General features: G+C 48.6%; 1 long non-coding RNA gene across 1 annotated transcript; it reads left to right on the forward strand.

Moving 5' to 3' along the window:
* Nucleotides 1-3,800: 3,800 nt before the first annotated feature.
* LOC135395429 (uncharacterized) lies at nt 3,801-4,762 on the forward strand. The gene is made up of 3 exons (XR_010423079.1): nt 3,801-4,054; nt 4,217-4,405; nt 4,533-4,762. It is a non-coding gene; the product is annotated as an uncharacterized LOC135395429 (long non-coding RNA).
* The last annotated feature ends 1,238 nt before the right edge of the window (nt 4,763-6,000 follow it).

Consider the following 6,000-nt stretch of genomic DNA (forward strand, 5'->3'; position numbering starts at 1 on the left):
AGGTGGCCTTTACAGCTCAGTGGCGTTTCCGCTTGAGACAAGTTGACTCTCTCACCTGCTGCCACTGTGGTGCTCTTGAGGATCTGGAGCACATTCTTCTTCATTGCCCCCACTACCAACCTTCCCGAACCGCACTCTTCGAGTCTTTTAATCAGCTGGACTCTTTGCCCCTTCTCCCTATCGAAGTTGCTTGGTGCCTTGCCCAATCCAGCCCAGCAACGATGTGCGCTCAAAGCTCTCTGACATTTCTGGACACCATCGGACTTCGATCGTTATTGTGAAGGGGCTCATTATTTTATTCCCCACCTCCCCACCAGCAATGGGGTAGAGTATCGCCTCTGGCGATGAACCTCCCCACTTCTCATTTTAAAATAAAGTTGTTGTTGTTAGAGTTTCTCCGGCGGAAAAAAAAACTATACTGAAGGAGGTGTGCCGGAAAGAGTCAGCGAGTGCCGACGGTGGGACCAAAACTTATCTTGCAGCGCCATCAGGTGCCGCCTGTAGAGCTCTTATAGTTTCGGTGTCGGTGCACTACTTGTCGCGATGAGGAGCGATGCGGCCTGCTATTGCATCCATTAGGAACACACGTAGGGTGGGGCTTAAACGCGCCATCCTGACAACGCACGGCTATACTTACAGCAACCAGTTATTGTGAACGTAATCAACAACTGTAACTAATTACTCTCCTCCAGAGTGCCACTTTCAACTACAGCCATGTCTCGCTTATCCGGAATTTAGGTAAGCCGGAAAACTTGTTATCCGGACTACATTGCCTGGTATGAACCTGCTACCATTGGCTTTTGTCTCAGGTATTCGTTATCCGTACCCGGACAGCGGGAAACGGAAAAAATGTTCCCGAAAAAAAATGTCCCCCGGAAGAAATGTTCTCAGAAAAAATGTTCCCCGGAAAAATTGCCCCCGGAAAAAATGTTTCCCGTAACCATCACTAGAGTAGGCGCGAGGTTGTGAAGCAAGCGATAGAAAGACACACACATAAAAAGAAAAGAAGAAGAAAAGGAGGAAAGAAGACGACAAACAGGAGGTACCCTATTCTGCGACATGCTGCAACGTGGAGATAGTGCGTCTTGGGCCAACTTCTCTCCTTGCGATTTATTTGCGCCCCTTCGAAAAAAAAAGCAGGGCTAATAATACCAAGAGAGAGCCGGTAAAACAACAAAGACGACAAAGAGGAGGGACATGAGGACGGTGATAAGCGTTTAAACCATGAGCAAGTGTTCTCCAATACGCGAAGGCCTGTGGACGAAGGTCACTTCCCTTGGCCACAGAGGCCAGATGTTGGTTTAGAAGATAACAAACGAAGAGTCGACGACTCACATTTAGTCGTAGAACCATGGCACAGAAAATTGTATTGCGGGGAAAACCCATGCCAGCTTCACTGTTTCGGCGAACGTCCCCATGAAAGTGGTCAAAGAACTCACTCAGGTCATCAACCTTGTTCGCAAGGGCCATAGGTTTGTTTGTGAAACAAAAGAGAAAAGCTCAGCAAGGCACAATTAAGATCTGTGGATACATGGCAGGGATAAAATATATCCTACTGTGAAGGGATTTGCCAGGAGCGCGGGGTAACAAGAAGTAAAGTGCATTCACCTTGGCTGCAAGGACCATGGTTCAATTGTAGAAAGGGAAAAAAATCTCAGCAGGGCACTATGGGCTATGGCGTTGCCTCGTAGAAAAATGGGTTAACCCGGCATAGCCTCCGCCCGTTAATAGTGGACGGCGCCCTGCTTAAAAGCATAGCACGGTGTGCCGTGATCTGCACATCGAGTTCTGCACGCATGACCGTACCTGCCTCTGGACCGTGGTAACTTGGCAGCGACCACTAGCTCCCTGGGGGTACCCTTAGGTAAGTTGTACCTTCTATGCGTTTAGCTATCTTAATTGTTTCAGTCATTGTATTGTCAGCATTGGGATCCAGACTTCTTGTTAGCACACTGTGGAAAGGCTAAACACCCATGGAAATACCTTTCTACATATATTCCAGATCACCAGAATGGAAATTCTGTAAACGGCAAAGGGCGATAAATGCTTTGCGTTCGAAGGATATCAGTACACCAAGCAGAAGCTCCTGAAGACTGATACCCGTTGGCACTGTGTCCACAGGACGGGAGCTTGCAAAGGGGCAGCAATAGCGTCTACTGGTGAAGTAACAGTCACCACCCCTCACAATCATCCTCCAGGCGTCTGCAAAATCTACGTGAGGAAGGCCCGGAAGAAGATCAAGGAACTATCTCATTGTACAGTGGCACCGCCTTCTGCCGTGATTTCTCAGTGCACGGAAGACCTTACAAGGGAGGAGAAGGGCATGCTAAAGAGTGTAGAAAGCATCAAGCGAAGCATTCGACAGCAGCGATCATCCAGTTACCCTCCTGGGAGGGTACCCTTAACGGGAGGCTGCTGATTTTTGGGTCTCCTGAGCGCCTGAGGCTTTTGGCACGGAGCGACCTGTGGTTCATGGATGGGAACATTGACCTGGCGCCTAATTGGTCTCGGCAACTCTACTTCGTACTTGTACCTCTGGGGCAGAGTGTAGTTCCAGCAGTCTTCGCGCTCATGGAAAACAAGACAAGGGAAAGCTACGAACAGTTCCTGGGGGTGACAGTGAACGCGTGCAAACGTTTGGGTGTTAACCCAGACCCGGAAGAAGTCATGACGGAATTTGAGCCTGCAGCCATCAATGCCGTGGGTTATGTCCTTCACGAAGACGCGAAGACAAGGTGACAACAAGGTGAAGACAAGATGACGTCGACTTCAGGCTATTCGTGGGGAAGATAGACGGACTCGTCTTATTTCTTGTTTGTTGAGGACGTCGGAGAAGGAAGGGGCCTTCTAAGGAGCACCTGCCCGCAAGAGGCCGTGGAGCTCTTAGACTACTTCGACGTAACTTACGTTACCGGAACGTACAGGAGGGTCACCAGGCAAGATGGCACTGTCCGGGTGAGGCGTTGCGCCCCGGTGTTCCCACCCTCCCTTTGGAATGTTCATGAGGCAACCCTGTGCAGAGGACACCAGACAAACAACAAGTGCGAGGCCTGGACCGTCGCATAGAGTCTATCGTGGGGCACAAACACCCCATGCACCGTCTGGAGGCTCATCGAAACGCTTCAGAGAGAAGAAGCAACTGTGCAAGGAAAACTGGCAAGAAGTGAGAACGGAGCGGCGCCTGAAAAGCGTGTTAGGTATGTAACTGTACGTCTCGAACTTGTCGAACGTCTGAGAAACTTGTGCTCCGAGTATGCAAGCGGCACGCAAACAATGAAAGACTTTTTGACTGCGGTTGCGCATACAGTTCGCTTTTGTGTTTGATATATGTTATTAAAGATCTCATTTCTCTTCCGCACCACGTTCGTATTCCTTGAACGTGCGCGCACGCACCGTTTTGTTCTATAAACCTCCCCCGTCCCCCACCTTTTCCACGAAAAAATACATTAAAAGAGGGGTGCAAAACAATTTGGTTGCATGCAATCTCTTCACCAGGAACAACTCTAGTGATTGTTCCGGGGAACATTTTTTCCGGGGGCATTTTTTGTCATCATCTCAAAATAAAGTTGTTGTTTTGCTGTGTTTATATTGTTCTGGAAAAAGGGTCACATCTCACTCGGGCCTTCTGTAATATTTGTCTCGCCTTTCCTCATAGGTCGCTCCCGTCTGACGTGTGCTAGAGTCAATGTACCTGGGGGAAGAGTATCGTATTCGCTTTCCCCGTGCCGCCGCCTCGCTCATTCGCCGAAACGCGTCACGTGGTGCGTTTTCCTCCTCTTTGCTTCCAACCTCCCGCCGGGTCTACGGGGAACGCAATAGCTGGGACGCATGTGCGTGTACGTTCGTGTGCTGCTCTCGTGTTTTTTGTACGTGAAATGCATCTCAGAGAGCTGAGGAACTACGAACAACCATGCCTGATTGTTGTGCAGCAACGGGACAGAGTCAGGCAAAGCCTTTTTCTGCATTCCGACGGGCAAAAATTACGAGACACGTAGATCGGCACAGAATCGGCCGGAAGAACTTCGCGCCTACGAATAACACGCGCTTGAGCGAGGTAAATTTCGTAGTGTGTTTATTTTCCATTGTAGAACCTTTGCACACTGTATTGAATAACAGTTCGACTGTGCGAAGAACAGCCAGGCGTATCAAAGTAGTGGTTGTCGGATCTTCCCATTGCGTTCCCTGTTCTGCAGTGCTAACAAAACGCCACTCTCAGGGCAATCCCACGCGATACCTCGAGGACAAGAAGAATCGAAAGGAAGAAATTGAAGTGAACGGCAGTCCGAAGCATTTTCGCATACCGGACACCTACGAGGCTGAGGAAAGCTCCTATCCCCCGTTCTTCGCACGCAGAGTTCTCCGAGGAGTCACCAAAAGAGTTGCACCAAGTTGATGACATCCCAGTGTAAGTTTCAGGGGCAATGAAGGAAGGTAATGTGTCGAAATATATGTAGATATGCACCGTATCAGGTACTCTTATTAAAGCTGTTCCTAAATATTGAGCTGTAATTGTGAATGAATAAACTTTGCAGAGGAAGACAACACCGTCACAAATTTCTGTGACCAGAGCATCGAGGAACATGCACAAGACAAACTGCAGACAAGCCATGGTCCCCTCGACGAGATCGCAGTCTTAAAAGAAATGAGCAAAGGCTGAGAGAGAATGTAGTGATCTCAGGCTCACGGTCTACTCGTCATGGAAGATCAACTGCTTGCATTGGAGCGGGGGATTGGAAGAACAATCCATAGCACTTTACATGCGCGCAAAAAGCGTTGGCATGCACATCGCCGTTGAACGTGTGAAATAGAAATTTAATTGCTAAGAGATGAGAATAAAACTGGTGGAGGACATTTATGTCAATCTGAAGCTGCACACCCGAGTACTATAGTTTTATGTCCACAAAACAAGTGAACTAAAAGAAACAAAAAACTGATCTATAGAGCGCAAACGTGACTCGACGATGCCTTTTAGCGGCGAACACGCGCCAACATAATTCCTCTGTTAGCTACAGTATACAACAAATGATACTGTAGTGACGCTTGTGCCCTGTTTCATTAAGTATTAGCCACGTCCCACCACAGGAAGTCACAAAAGGCGTGCCGCACAGCCGCAGAATCAACGAGATGTAACACTGACTACAGCCATCTTAACACGCGCTCCGCGGCGGCTTGGAAGCAATATGGCTGCAGGAGCAGACGACGCGGAGCGATTGCGGTACTCTTCCCCCGGTACAGTGACTCTAACGTGTGCGGCTGCGGGCACACAGTAGAGATGCTAGACGAGAAGCGGGCGAGGTGTCCTGTATCCACTGTGCACATGAAATCCATATGTGAACGTCGAATGTCCAGGCCGTCCGAAAGCATCTCCAGTCTCTTGGCCTGGGCCAAAAAGACCCTGGGCATTGATTTGGGAAAGTCCCAGAAAAAAGAGAAGTGGCGCTCCAGCGAACCCACAGTTGGGTGACGCAGCTGGGGCCATTCTGAGGTATTGTTTTAGGTAAAGGGCACCAGGGGGTCATCTCTTCCTTGTTTTCTTTCTTGTGGAGCAATTAGGAAGTCTCCTAAATTTTTGGGTTTTCTGGCAATCCGCTGGATTCGCTTATGCGGACAAAAAGGGACGACTCCCGAAGTGTACGGATAAGCGATCTCTGCAATACTTACCTCCTTCACCAACTGGTTACCGTAAATAAATACCTTCTTTTTAAATGACATGTTTTTCGATGTAATTTCGAAAACCACTTACATATTTTTCGCAGCCTGTTGCCGAGCGGTATTCATGGCTCAAACAGCTGTCCGCAGTAGTGAAAAAACAGATCTTCGTCACGTAATAGAGCTATTGCCACTATTCGGAAACAAGCTCGTAGAGCGAGCCAAAGACTACGTTGTTTTCGAAAGCCTCGATGCAGAATCAGCGACTGAATAATCTTAACGCTCGAACGAAAACAGTCGAAGCACAGTACTTATATTAATGTTACGATTTGGTTAGTAGGACTTGTTTTA

This window comes from Ornithodoros turicata, chromosome 5 (genome assembly GCF_037126465.1).
Source record: "Ornithodoros turicata isolate Travis chromosome 5, ASM3712646v1, whole genome shotgun sequence".
Lineage (NCBI taxonomy): Eukaryota > Metazoa > Arthropoda > Arachnida > Ixodida > Argasidae > Ornithodoros > Ornithodoros turicata.